This window comes from Bos indicus, chromosome 23 (genome assembly GCF_029378745.1).
Source record: "Bos indicus isolate NIAB-ARS_2022 breed Sahiwal x Tharparkar chromosome 23, NIAB-ARS_B.indTharparkar_mat_pri_1.0, whole genome shotgun sequence".
In the NCBI taxonomy this organism is placed as follows: domain Eukaryota; kingdom Metazoa; phylum Chordata; class Mammalia; order Artiodactyla; family Bovidae; genus Bos; species Bos indicus.
Window position 1 is genome coordinate 34,165,415 of NC_091782.1, and position 14,875 is coordinate 34,180,289.

Here is a 14,875-nt window from a genome sequence, read left to right on the forward strand (position 1 = left end):
TTTGATTTGCATTTCTCTGATAATGAGTGATGTTGAGCATCTTTTCATGTGTTTGTTAGCCATCTGTATGTCTTTTTTGGAGAAATGTCTATTTAGTTCTTTGGCCCATTTTTTGATTGGGTCGTTTATTTTTCTGGAGTTGAGCTGTAGGAGTTGCTTGTATATTTTTGAGATTAGTTGTTTGTCGGTTGCTTCATTTGCTATTATTTTCTCCCATTCTGAAGGCTGTCTTTTCACCTTGCTAATAGTTTCCTTTGATGTGCAGAAGCTTTTAAGGTTAATTAGGTCCCATTTGTTTATTTTTGCTTTTATTTCCAATATTCTGGGAGGTGGGTCATAGAGGATCCTGCTGTGATGTATGTCGGAGAGTGTTTTGCCTATGTTCTCCTCTAGGAGTTTTATAGTTTCTGGTCTTACGTTTAGATCTTTAATCCATTTTGAGTTTATTTTTGTGTATGGTGTTAGAAAGTGGTCCAGTTTCATTCTTTTACAAGTGGTTGACCAGATTTCCCAGCACCACTTGTTAAAGAGATTGTCTTTAATCCATTGTATATTCTTGCCTCCTTTGTCGAAGATAAGGTGTCCATATGTGCGTGGATTTATCTCTGGGCTTTCTATTTTATTCCATTGATCAATATTTCTGTCTTTGCGCCAGTACCATACTGTCTTGACAACTGTGGCTTTGTAGTAGAGCCTGAAGTCAGGTAGGTTGATTCCTCCAGTTCCATTCTTCTTTCTCAAGATCGCTTTGGCTATTCGAGGTTTTTTGTATTTCCATACAAATTGTGAAATTATTTGTTCTAGCTCTGTGAAGAATACTGTTGGTAGCTTGATAGGGATTGCGTTGAATCTATAAATTGCTTTGGGTAGTATACTCATTTTCACTATATTGATTCTTCCAATCCATGAACATGGTATATTTCTCCATCTATTAGTGTCCTCTTTGATTTCTTTCACCAGTGTTTTATAGTTTTCTATATATAGGTCTTTAGTTTCTTTAGGTAGATATATTCCTAAGTATTTTATTCTTTCCGTTGCAATGGTGAATGGAATTGTTTCCTTAATTTCTCTTTCTGTTTTCTCATTATTAGTGTATAGGAATGCAAGGGATTTCTGTGTGTTGATTTTATATCCTGCAACTTTACTGTAGTCACTGATTATTTCTAGTAATTTTCTGGTGGACTCTTTAGGGTTTTCTATGTAGAGGATCATGTCATCTGCAAATAGTGAGAGTTTTACTTCTTCTTTTCCAATTTGGATTCCTTTTATTGCTTTTTCTGCTCTGATTGCTGTGGCCAAAACTTCCAAAACTATGTTGAATAGTAATGGTGAAAGTGGGCACCCTTGTCTTGTTCCTGACTTTAGAGGAAATGCTTTCAATTTTTCACCATTGAGGATAATGTTTGCTGTGGGTTTGTCATATATAGCTTTTATTATGTTGAGGTATGTTCCTTCTATTCCTGCTTTCTGGAGAGTTTTTATCATAAATGGATGTTGAATTTTGTCAAAGGCTTTCTCTGCATCTATTGAGATAATCATATGGTTTTTATTTTTCAATTTGTTAATGTGGTGTATTACATTGATTGATTTGCGGATATTGAAGAATCCTTGCATCCCTGGGATAAAGCCCACTTGATCATGGTGTATGATCTTTTTAATGTGTTGTTGGATTCTGATTGCTAGAATTTTGTTAAGGATTTTTGCATCTATGTTCATCAGTGATATTGGCCTGTAGTTTTCTTTTTTTGTGGCATCTTTGTCAGGTTTTGGTATTAGGGTGATGGTGGCCTCATAGAATGAGTTTGGAAGTTTACCTTCCTCTGCAATTTTCTGGAAGAGTTTGAGCAGGATAGGTGTTAGCTCTTCTCTAAATTTTTGGTAGAATTCAGCTGTGAAGCCGTCTGGACCGGGGCTTTTGTTTGCTGGAAGATTTTTGATTACAGTTTCAATTTCCATGCTTGTGATGGGTCTGTTAAGATTTTCTATTTCTTCCTGGTCCAGTTTTGGAAAGTTGTACTTTTCTAAGAATTTGTCCATTTCTTCCACGTTGTCCATTTTATTGGCATATAATTGTTGATAGTAGTCTCTTATGATCCTTTGTATTTCTGTGTTGTCTGTTGTGATCTCTCCATTTTCGTTTCTAATTTTGTTGATTTGATTTTTCTCCCTTTGTTTCTTGATGAGTCTGGCTAATGGTTTGTCAATTTTATTTATCCTTTCAAAGAACCAGCTTTTGGTTTTGTTGATTTTTGCTATGGTCTCTTTTGTTTCTTTTGCATTTATTTCTGCTCTAATTTTTAAGATTTCTTTCCTTCTACTAACCCTGGGGTTCTTCATTTCTTCCTTTTCTAGTTGCTTTAGGTGTAGAGTTAGGTTATTTATTTGACTTTTTTCTTGTTTCTTGAGGTGTGCCTGTATTGCTATGAACTTTCCCCTTAAGACTGCTTTTACCGTGTCCCACAGGTTTTGGGTTGTTGTGTTTTCATTTTCATTCGTTTCTATGCAAATTTTGATTTCTTTTTTGATTTCTTCTGTGATTTGTTGGTTATTCAGCAGCGTGTTGTTCAGCCTCCATATGTTGGAATTTTTAATAGTTTTTCTCCTGTAATTGAGATCTAATCTTACTGCATTGTGGTCAGAAAAAATGCTTGGAATGATTTCTATTTTTTTGAATTTACCAAGGCTAGCTTTATGGCCCAGGATGTGATCTATCCTGGAGAAGGTTCCATGTGCGCTTGAGAAAAAGGTGAAATTCATTGTTTTGGGATGAAATGACCTATAGATATCAATTAGGTCTAACTGGTCTATTGTATCGTTTAAAGTTTGTGTTTCCTTGTTAATTTTGTGTTTAGTTGATCTATCCATAGGTGTAAGTGGGGTATTAAAGTCTCCCACTATTATTGTGTTATTGTTAATTTCTCCTTTCATACTTGTTAGCATTTGTCTTACGTACTGTGGTGCTCCCGTGTTGGGTGCATATATATTTATAATTGTTATATCTTCTTCTTGGATTGATCCTTTGATCATTATGTAGTGACCTTCTTTGTCTCTTTTCACAGCCTTTGTTTTAAAGTCTATTTTATCTGATATGAGTATTGCTACTCCTGCTTTCTTTTGGTCCCTATTTGCATGGAAAATCTTTTTCCAGCCCTTCACTTTCAGTCTGTATGTGTCCCCTGTTTTGAGGTGGGTCTCTTGTAGACAACATATGTAGGGGTCTTGTTTTTGTATCCATTCAGCCAGTCTTTGTCTTTTGGTTGGGGCATTCAACCCATTTACATTTAAGGTAGTTACTGATAAGTATGTTCCCGTTGCCATTTACTTTATTGTTTTGGATTCGAGTTTATACACCGTTTTTGTGTTTCCTGTCTAGAGAATATCCTTTAGTATTTGTTGGAGAGCTGGTTTGGTGGTGCAGAATTCTCTCAGCTTTTGCTTGTCTGAAAAGCTTTTGATTTCTCCTTCATACTTGAATGAGATCCTTGCTGGGTACAATAATCTGGGCTGTAGGTTATTTTCTTTCATCATTTTAAGTATGTCTTGCCATTCCCTCCTGGCTTGAAGAGTTTCTATTGAAAGATCAGCTGTTATCCTTATGGGAATTCCCTTGTGTGTTATTTGTTGTTTTTCCCTTGCTGCTTTTAAAATTTGTTCTTTGTGTTTGATCTTTGTTAATTTGATTAATATGTGTCTTGGGGTGTTTCTCCTTGGGTTTATCCTGTTTGGTACTCTCTGGGTTTCTTGGACTTGGGTGATTATTTCCTTCCCCATTTTAGGGAAGTTTTCCACTATTATCTCCTCAAGTATTTTCTCATGGTCTTTCTTTTTGTCTTCTTCTTCTGGAACCCCTATGATTCGAATGTTGTAGCGTTTAATATTGTCCTGGAGGTCTCTGAGATTGTCCTCATTTCTTTTAATTCGTTTTTCTTTTATCCTCTCTGATTCATTTATTTCTACCATTCTATCTTCTAATTCACTAATCCTGTCTTCTGCCTCTGTTATTCTACTATTTGTTGCCTCCAGAGTGTTTTTAATTTCACTTATTGCATTATTCATTATATATTGACTCTTTTTTATTTCTTCTAGGTCCTTGTTAAACCTTTCTTGCATCTTCTCAATCCTTGTCTCCAGGCTATTTATCTGTGATTCCATTTTAGTTTCAAGATTTTGGATCAATTTCACTATCATTATTCGGAATTCTTTATCAGGTAGATTCCCTATCTCTTCCTCTTTTGTTTGGTTTGGTGGGCATTTATCCTGTTCCTTTATCTGCTGAGTATTCCTCTGTTTCTTCATCTTGTTTAAATTGCTGAGTTTGGGGTGTCCTTTCTGTATTCTGGCAGTTTGTGGAGTTCTCTTTATTGTGGCGTTTCCTCACTGTGTGTGGGTTTGTACAGGTGGCTTGTCAAGGTTTCCTGCTTAGGGAAGCTTGTGTCGGTGTTCTGGTGGGTGGAGCTGTATTTCTTCTCTCTGGAGTGCAATGAAATGTCCAGTAATGAGTTATGAGATGTCTATAGTTTTGGGGTGACTTTGGGCAGCCTGTATCTTGAAGCTCAGGGCTGTGTTCCTTTGTTGCTGGAGAATTTGCTTGGTATGTCTTGCCCTGGAACTTATTGGCCCTTGTGTGGTGCTTGGTTTCAGTGTCGGTATGGGGGCATTTGATGAGCTCCTGTCAATGAATGTTCCTTGGAGTCAGGAGTTCCCTGGAGTCAGGGTTTGGACTTATGTCTCCTGCTTCTGATTATCGGTCTTATTTTTACAGTAGTTTCAAAACTTCTCCTTCTATACAGCACCATTGATAAAACATCTACATTAAAGATGATAAGTTTCTCTACAGTGAGGGTCACTCAGAGAGGTTCACAGGGTTACATGGAGAAGAGAAGAGGGAGGAGGGAGTTAGAGGTGACCCAAATGAGATGAGGTGAATCAATAGTGGAGAGAGTGGGCTAGCCAGTAGTCACTTCCTTATGTGCACTCCACAACTCGGCCACTCAGAGATGTTCACGGGGTTATACAGAGAAGGGAAGAAGGAGGAAGGTAACAGAGGTGGCCAGAAGGATAAAAGGGGGGAATGAAAAGGAGGGAGACAGATCCAGCCAGTAATCAGTTCCCTAAGTGTTCTCCACCGTCTGGAACACACAGAAATTCACAGAGTTGGGTAGAGTAGAGAGGGGTTAGGGAGGAGACACAGGCGACCTGGTGGAGAAAAAGGAGGGTCCAAAGGGAGAGAGAGCAGTCAAGCCAGTAATCTCACTCCCTAGTGAAAAATGGGTCCTGAAGATTGGGTCCTTATAGGTACAAAATTGGTAACAAATACATAAAAGCAAAAATTAAAAATCTAGAGTAGAGTTTGGAATTTCAAAAATACGATGTTAAAGAAAAGAAGAAGGAAAAGAAAGAGAGAAAGAACGAACAAACAAAAACAAACAAGGTCGCGAAAATTATAGAGAAAGTACAGGTACAAAATTGATGACTAATACCAGAAAGCGAAAATTAAAAATCTAGAGTAGAGTTTGGAATTTCAAAAATACGATGTTAAAGAAAAGAAGAAGGAAAAGAAAGAGAGAAAAAACGAACAAACAAAAACAAACAAGGTCCCGAAAATTATAAAGTACAAGTACAAAATTGATAACTAATACCAGAAAGCAAAAATTAAAAATCTAGAGTAGAGTTTGGAGTTTCAAAAATACAATGTTAAAAAAAAAAAAAAGAAGAAGAAGAAAAATAAAGAGAGAAAACAAACAAATACGAACAATGTCACAAAAATTATAAAGAAAATACAGGTACAAAATTGATATCAAATACCAAAAAGCATAAATTAAAAATCTAGAGTAAAGTTTGGAATTTCAGATATACAATGTTATATAAAAGAAGAAGAGAAAGAAACAGAGAAGAAGAAGAAAAAAGAAAGTAACAGAAATTATATAAAAAAAAACTATAGGTACAAAATTGATAACATATACCAAAAAGCGAAAATTAAAAATCTAGAGTAGAGTTTAGAATTTCAAAAATACAATGTTAAAGAAAAGAAGAAAAAAACAAAAACAAAAAAAAAATATATGGCTCAAAGTTTCATGAAAATAGAAGTATGTGCAAGCTGCTGAAAATCTCAGAAAACATTGGCTCAGCTCAGGCCACTTCCCCACTTTTGGAGCAATCACTAAAGTCCAGGAGAGAAGTTATATTGGCTGTGTTGTTTAGTCAGAAGTCCTGTCTTTCTTAAAAAAGGGACTGAAGGCCCACCCAGGGCAATGGTTGTGCAAAAGTCAGGCCGGAGGATGCCTGACTTGTAGCTGCCATGTTGTTTGGCAGCCCTTGTATCAGAGTCTCCTTTCCAGTCAGGAAGACACAACAGACCTTTGCCTACCTGCTGTGCTACCTACCTTCAAAATAGAAACAGCAGAAAAACAACAGTTCTTAACAAATGATTGAGGGAAGTATTCGCAGGCTATTTTAGCTACTTGACTAGTGGGATAGGGTAAGATTAGTGTTCTGATTGGTTGATGTCTGGCAGGCATTGGATAATCAGAGAGTCAAATTGGCAGTCCTACTTATGTTTGTGCTGCTTTGTGCTTAGTCGCTCAGTCGTGTCTGACTCCGCGACCCCGTGGACTGTAGCCTGCCAGGCTCCTCTGTCTATGAGGATTCTCTGGGCAAGAATACTGGAGTGGGTTGCCATGCCCTCCTCCAGGGACTTTTACCTATATTCTGCTATAATCATTCCTCCAGTCAGATCTGGTTGTTTGAAAACTTTATTTGAATATGTGTGTGTTACTTCGCTTCAGTCGCGGGAGACCTGGGTTCGATCCTTGTGTTGGGAAGATCCCCTAGAGAAGGGAATGGATACACACCCCGCATTCAGACCTGGAGAATTCCATGGACAGAGGAGCCTGGCAGGCTACAGCCCATGGGGTCACAAAAAGTCGGACACCACTGAGCGACTTTCACTTTCACTTAAAGCAAGTTTGCTTCAAGTCCAGCTGTGATAGTGAGGTCAAGTCTTCCGCACAACACTGGAAGTTGTAGAATTAGGTGCCTCTAGTACGGACGGGGGGAGCCTGGTAGGCTGCCGTCTATGGGGTCGCACAGAGTCGGACACGACTGAAGTGACTTAGCAGCAGCAGCAGCAGTACGCCTCGAGGACTGTAAGGCTGTTGGGCTGTTTCACTAAGAGCCAGAGGCTTTCTTTATTCAGAGCCACTTGAAGGTCTTTTGTCAAAGGAATGTTTCTTGTTTACTGACCTTCTAGGACACCAGCTGGAAGTGAGTACTAATTTATATTCTTTAATTTTGTTATTTTGGAATGCTACATAAATGAACAGAGATCTAATCTTACTGCATTGTGGTCAGAAAAGATGCTTGGAATGATTTCTTTTTTTTGAATTTACCAAGGCTAGATTTATGGTCCAGGATGTGATCTATCCTGGAGAAGGTTCCGTGTGTGCTTGAGAAAAAGGTGAAATTCATTGTTTTGGGATGAAATGTCCTATAAATATCAATTAGGTCTAACTGGTCTATTGTATCGTTTAAAGTTTGTGTTTCCTTGTTAATTTTCTGTTTAGTTGATCTATCCATAGGTGTGAGTGGGCTATTAAAGTCTCCCACTATTATTGTGTTATTGTTAATTTCTCCTTTCATACTTGTTAGTATTTGTCTTACATATTGTGGTGCTCCCGTCTTGGGTGCATATATATTTATAATTGTTATATCTTCTTCTTGGATTGATCCTTTGATCATTATATAGTGACCGTCTTTGTCTCTTTTCACAGCCTTTGTTTTAAAGTCTATTTTATCTGATATGAGTATTGCTACTCCTGCTTTCTTTTGGTCCCTATTTGCATGGAAAATCTTTTTCCAGCCCTTCACTTTCAGTCTGTATGTGTCCCCTGTTTTGAGGTGGGTCTCTTGTAGACAGCATATGTAGGGGTCTTGTTTTTGTATCCATTCAGCCAGTCTTTGTCTTTGGTTGGGGCATTCAACCCATTTACGTTTAAGGTAATTATTGATAAGTATGATCCTGTTGCCATTTACTTTATTGTTCTGGGTTCGAATTTATACACCGTTTTTGTGTTTCCTGTCTAGAGAATATCCTTTAGTATTTGTTGGAGAGCTGATTTGGTGGAGCTGAATTCTCTCAGCTTTTGCTTGTCTGTAAACCTTTGATTTCTCCTTCATATTTGAATGAGATCCTTGCTGGGTACAGTAATCTGGGCTGTAGGTTATTTTCTTTCATCACTTTAAGTATGTCTTGCCATTCCCTCCTGGCTTGAAGAGTTTCTATTGAAAGATCAGCTATTATCCTTATGGGAATTCCCTTGCTGCTTTTAAAATTTGTTCTTTGTGTTTGATCTTTGTTAATTTGATTAATATGTGTCTTGGGGTGTTTCTCCTTGGGTTTATCCTGTTTGGGACTCTCTGGGTTTCTTGGACTTGAGTGATTATTTCCTTCCCCATTTTAGGGAAGTTTTCAACTATTATCTCCTCAAGTATTTTCTCATGGTCTTTCTTTTTGTCTTCTTCTTCTGGGACCCCTATGATTCGAATGTTGTAGCGTTTAATATTGTCCTGAAGGTCTCTGAGATTGTCCTCATTTCTTTTAATTCGTTTCTCTTTTTTCCTCTCTGATTCATTTATTTCTACCATTCTATCTTCTAATTCACTAATCCTGTCTTCTGCCTCTGTTATTCTTCTATTTGTTGCCTCCAGAGTGTTTTTGATTTCATTTATTGCATTATTCATTATATATTGACTCTTTTTTATTTCTTCTAGGTCCTTGTTAAACCTTTCTTGCATCTTCTCAATCCTTGTCTCCAGGCTATTAATCTGTGATTCCATTTTGATTTCAAGATTTTGGATCAATTTCACTATCGTTATTTGGAATTCTTTATCAGGTAGATTCCCTATCTCTTCCTCTTTTGTTTGGTTTGGTGGGCATTTATCCTGTTCCTTTATCTGCTGGGTATTCCTCCGTCTCTTCATCTTGTTTAAATTGCTGAGTTTGGGGTGTCCTTTCTGTATTCTGGCAGTTTGTGGAGTTCTCTTTATTGTGGCATTTCCTCACTGTGTGTGGGTTTGTACAGGTGGCTTGTCAAGGTTTCTTGGTTAGGGAAGCTTGTGTCGGTGTTCTGGTGGGTGGAGCTGGATTTCTTCTCTCTGGAGTGCAATGAAGTGTCCAGTAATGAGTTATGAGATGTCTATGGTTTTGGGGTGACTTTAGGCAGCCTGTATCTTGGAGCTCAGGGCTGTGTTCCTGTGTTGCTGGAGAATTTGCTTGGTATGTCTTGCCCTGGAACTTGTTGGCTCTTGTGTGGTGCTTGGTTTCAGTGTAGGTATGGAGGCGTTTGATGAGCTCCTGTCAATTAATGATCCCTGGAGTCAGGAGTTCCCTGGAGTCAGTGTTTGGACTTAAGCCTCCTGCTTCCAGTTATCAGTCTTATTTTTACAGTAGTTTCAAAACTTCTCCTTCTATACAGCACCATTGATAAAACACCTATGTTAAAGATGAAAAGTTTCTCCACCGTGAGGGTCACCCAGAGAGGTTCACAGCGTTACATGGAGAAGAGAAGAGAAGAGGGAGGAGGGAGTTAGAGGTGACCCGAATGAGATGAGGTGGAATCAATAGAGGAGAGAGTGGGCTAGCCAGTAATCACTTCCTTATGTGCACTCCACAACTGGACTGCTCAGAGATGTTCATGGAGTTATACAGAGAAGAGAAGAAGGAGGAGGGAGACAGAGGTGGCCAGGAGGATAAAAGGGGGAAATGAAAAGGAGGGAGACAGATCCAGCCAGTAATCAGTTCCCTAAGTGTTCTCCACTGTCTGGAACACACAGAAATTCACAGAGTCGGGTAGAGTAGAGAGGGGTTAGGGAGGAGACACAGGCGACCCGGTGGAGAAAAAGGAGAGTCCAAAGGGAGAGACAAGTAATCAAGCCAGTAATCTCGCTCCCTAGTGAAAAATGGGTACTGAAGATTGGGTTCTTAAAGGTACAAAATTGGTAACAAATACATAAAAGCAAAAATTAAAAATCTAGAGTAGAGTTTGGAATTTCAAAAATACAATGTTAAAGAAAAGAAGAAGGAAAAGAAAGAGAAAAAAAAAAAAAACAAAGTTGCAAAAATTATAAAGAAAATATAGGTACAAAATTGATAACAAATACCAAAAAGCAAAAGTTAAACATCTAGAGTAGAGTTTGGAATTTCAAAAATATAATGTTAAAAAAAAGAAGAAAAAGAGAGAGAAAAAAACAAACAAACAAAAACAAAGTCGCAAAACTTATAAAGAAAATATAGATACAAAATTGATAACAAATACCAAAAAGCATAAATTAAAAATCTAGAGTAGAGTTTGGAATTTCAGATATACAATGTTATATAAAAGAAGAAGAGAAAGAAAGAGAGAAAAAAGAAAAAAAAGTCACAAAAATTATTAAAAAAAAATATATATAGGTACAAAATTGATAATGAATACCAAAAAGCTAAAATTGAAAATCTAGAGTAGAGATTGGAATTTCAAAAATACAATGTTAAAGAAAAGAAGAAAAAAAAAAAAAAAGTCACAAAAATTATAAAAAATATATATATGAAGTTTGCTTATAAAAAAAAGGGTCTTTTTTTTTTTTTGCAAAGTAATAGTTGTAAAAGTGGAAGTGAAAATTAAAGGAATAATAGAGGACTTAAAAAATTTTTTAATTAAAAAAAAAGAATGATCATAAAAATAGTAAAAATATATCTAGGACTTTCTCTGGTTTTGTTGTGAGTATTGTGGGGTCAGTTCATTTTTGGCTAGTTCCTTGGTCCGACTAGGCCCCTTCCTATGTAGTCGGTATTAACCACAGGGTTTAATCTATTGCCTGTAGCTTCCAAGGCGGTTCCCTCTGTTACAGCTTCTTCTGTTTGCTGATCTCTTCAGTGTCTGGTTTCCACCCTGACACAAAGGGGACGGTGGTGGACACTTTTTTTTTTTTTTTTTAGGCTCACTTGTTCAGTCGCGCTGTGGGGAGGGAGGGACGCTGCAAACAAATAACACTGGCGTGTGCTCGCAGTGTCTCAACCACACTGGGCCTGCCCCTGTTCACGGCGCATGTAGCCTCCCTGCCCACACTGCTTAGGCTCTAGGTTGCTCCGCGGGGAACCATCCGTGGCCGGCCCTGGGCTGCTTGCATCTCCCGGGTCCAAGCCGCTCAGGTTCAGGCACTCGGATAGTCCTCAGAGGCGCAGACTCGGTTGGGCCTGCGTTTTGTGCCCTTCCCAGGTCCGAGCAGCTCAGGTGATGAGGTGTTTGGTGAGCACGATTGCTGCGACTTATCGCCTCCCTGCTGCTCATTTATCTAGGTGTACAACCGGTGCACCTTCTCAGGCGGATGTTGACCTTCCAGACCCCCAAGAAGTTTTAGTTAGCAAAAAAGCCTGCTTACAGTTTTATAGATAATGTCTCTCTGGGGCTGCGATTGCCCACTTCCAGCTCTGGCTGCCTGTCACCGGAGGGGGATGGTCTGCAGCCGGCTATCTCTGTTCAGTCCTTTGTTCCATGCGCGGGCCTGGCCGTGTCTTAGGTTAGGGCTGCCTTTTTGTGTGGTAGATATCCCACAGTTTGGTTTGCTAGCCCAAATTTTTTCGCTCAGATAGCGCTCGGGGTATTCAGGCCAGATCCTTACTCTAAGCAATGCAGCCCACGCCGCGCCTCCCTGGCCAGCCCCCTCTTGCTAGTGGCGTGTGCAAGCGTCTGCACTGCTTCTCCGCTGCGGGAGTTACCGTAGGGCTCGCAATCTGCAGGTTTTAATTGTTTATTTTTTCTCCCTGTTATGTTGCCCTCTGTGCTTCCAAGGCTCGGCACAGATTAGGCAGTGAGAAGGTTTCCTGGTGTTTGGAAACTTCTCTCTTTTTAAGACTCCCTTCCCGGGACAGAACTCCGTCCCTCCCTCTTTTGTCTCTTTTTTTGTCTTTTATATTTTTCCTACCTCCTTTCGAAGACTTGGGTTGCTTTTCTGGGTGCCTGATGTCCTCTGCCGGCATTCAGAAGTTGTTTTGTGGAATTTACTCGGCGTTTAAATGTTCTTTTGATGAATTTGTGGGGGAGAAAGTGGTCTCCCCGTCCTGCTCCTCTGCCATCTTAGCTCCTCCTCCTTTGCCTTGTTTCTAACCTTGTGGGGAAGCATTAAGTCTCTCTTCATTAGTATAATGTTACCTGTAGGATATCTGTAGGTGTATTTCATAAGACACAAAAAGTTCTCTTCTACTCCTAGTCTGTTGAGATTGTTTAATAAGATAAGGATGATACATTTTGTCAAATTTTTTTCTGCATTCATCAATGTAATCATGTTTTCTTCTTTATACTTTTAATATGGTGAGTTGCATTGATTTATTTCAAGCCAGTCTTGGATTCTTTGACCTCTATACATTGCTGGACTTGATTTCCTAATACTGTGTCAGTGTTCATAAGAAATATGGGTCTGTAGTTTGGTTTTTTCTTCTACTGTTTTTGTCTGATTTTAGTATCAGAGTAATTTTGGACTCATGAATTGGGAAATGTTTTATCTTCTTTTATTTTCTGGAAGAGATTGTGTAAAAACAGTATTATATCTTGTTTAAATATCTGGTAGAAATCTTCAATGAAACCATCTGGATCTGGATGTTTTAGTTGCTATTTCAATTTCTTTAAGATATAAGAATATTCAAATTCGCTTATTTATCTTGGATGAACTCTGCTAGTTTGTGTTGCTTATAGTACTCCCTTATTATCATTTTAATAGTTTGTTATTTTATCCTCTGTTTGATTTTTGAGATTGGTAATTGATGTCTTCCGCTCTCTGTCAGTCTTGATACAGCTTATTCAGTTGTGTTGATCTTTTTAAAAGACTTTTTTGTCTCACTGATTTTTCTGTTTTAATCTCATTGAGTTCTCTTTTTATTCTTTCTTTATGCTTAATTGAACTTATTTTGCCCTTTTTTCCCACAGCTTAACATGGAAACTTAGGTTAATGATTTAAGAACTTTTACCTTCTCTGATATTAACATTTAGTGCTAAATTTCCTTCTAAGCTAGCTTTAACTACATTCTACAGATTTCTTAAATTAAACTTTTTTTATTTATTTTGAGATCATTATAGATTCATATGCAGTTGTAAGAAATAATACAGAGAGATACCATGTACCCTTCACTCAGTTTCACCCAGTGGTAATGAGAGGGTAACAGGCAGGAAGGCCAGGGGTCTCTAAACAGAGGAAATAGACTACAAGCGTCAGACATTTTTTCTCTCTCTCTGAAGTGGCAAGAGGAAACAAATAAGTGTTAGATTTTTTCCCCTTCTCTATATGAATTTAAAAAGAGGTTTCCTTTAAAATTCTGTGCTGCCATAACGACACCTGGTTCCATCTGAACTTAACTTTTCTCAAACCTTGAGCTAACCAATGCATTTTTCTTATGGAAATATTTGTCTTAAGCTATGTTAATGAACTATCTATTTACCCTAGACTCTTCAAGGTGGTTCTGTCTAAGACTCAGAACTGACTTGACAAACCAGTATGTTTTACTTGTGCAAATATTCTCTTCAGCTATGTTAATGAGAATATATTTGCTTAGAAACCTGCCTTTCTTCAAGATTCACGTCAATCATTTTATGACCGGAGACAACTCAAACTTTGTGCCAATGTTATCTCAAAATGCATGTTGTGGGTGAGGGGCCTAGTGCCAGTCTCTGAGTTTTGAGACATTTCCTTTCTCCAATTAGCAGACTGCTAGAAGCTATATAATATCTGGTTAAAGACTAGCAGGGGGGCACTCTTTCTGCCTCTTTCTGATGTCTATGTCAAAAGCTTTCTCTATCTCTTTTATACTTTAATAAAACTTTATTACACAAAAGCTCTGAGCGATCAAGCCTTGTCACTGACCCTGGATTGAATTCCTCTCCTCCGGAAGCCAAGAATCCTGGCGTCTTTCATCACTCAGCAACAACCTTTCACTTTGCTTCCCTAGTCAGACTTAGTCTGTCCCTTACCAACACAGGTGCTGTACTCATCCCTCCGGGTTCTACCACCAAGGTCGGGTGGAGGTGCACCAGGGGTAGACCTGATGGCATCCCGGGTTAATGTCCAGTGTCTCACCATTAAAACCTTGCTTGCCTCTGATGCCACCTGGGGTGCAATCAGAGTAACCTTCTGGAATGCCTTTCAAGCTAAGACCGTTAGGGGAAACGTTCATCTCCAGGAGTACCTGTGCAGGACCCTGAGTATATTCCTGACCACAATAAGACTGGTATAAACATAAAAACCATTATGTTCCTTCTGAGCATCACCACACCAGTATAAGTGATAGCAAAAGAAATGGTGAAGGGCTGGCCAGTGAGGAAAAAATGATTTTTGTCCTCAAGTTATTAGGGCGAGTCCTTCCAGTTCATTCCCACAGATTCCACAGAAAGAATATCTAAGAAATTGGGAGAAAAGCCACTGGAGAGCCTCTTCTGGTCCACTAAGAGCTAGCTTTCCAAAGGAAGAAGCATGCTGTACTTCCTATCTGAGTAACCTTTAACCTGAGATATGCTCTTGGAGCTAGAATTCCATCTAGCTTCGGAACTTTCAACTTCTAGCTAGGCTAGGCACTTCTTGACTACCAAAATCCAAGTTTGGACCTAAGTGACAGTACACAGTAACAGTATAGATCACAAGTCCCTTAAAAGTCTGTGATCCTACAGATTAGGTTAGTAGTTCTAATTCCCAGGGAGTTATGAAATGGTCAAAGAGACTGGAAACTTTGACTGAGAAAGGAGAGCTCAGTCCACATGTTTTGCCCATTTCTGGCTGCTCCCTTCACAGGGATGCTTGATGTCTCATGGCATTGGCAGGTCGGTATAAACCCCTGAGAGGGCTCCCCTTTTGGGGG

The 14,875-nt window shown here is 38.8% G+C and overlaps 1 protein-coding gene across 27 annotated transcripts in view; it reads left to right on the forward strand.

The window, feature by feature from the left end:
• SLC17A1 (solute carrier family 17 member 1) overlaps positions 1 to 14,875 on the forward strand; it is a 247,276-nt gene that overhangs the window by 96,776 nt on the left and 135,625 nt on the right. The gene's annotated exons all lie outside the window — the stretch shown is intronic.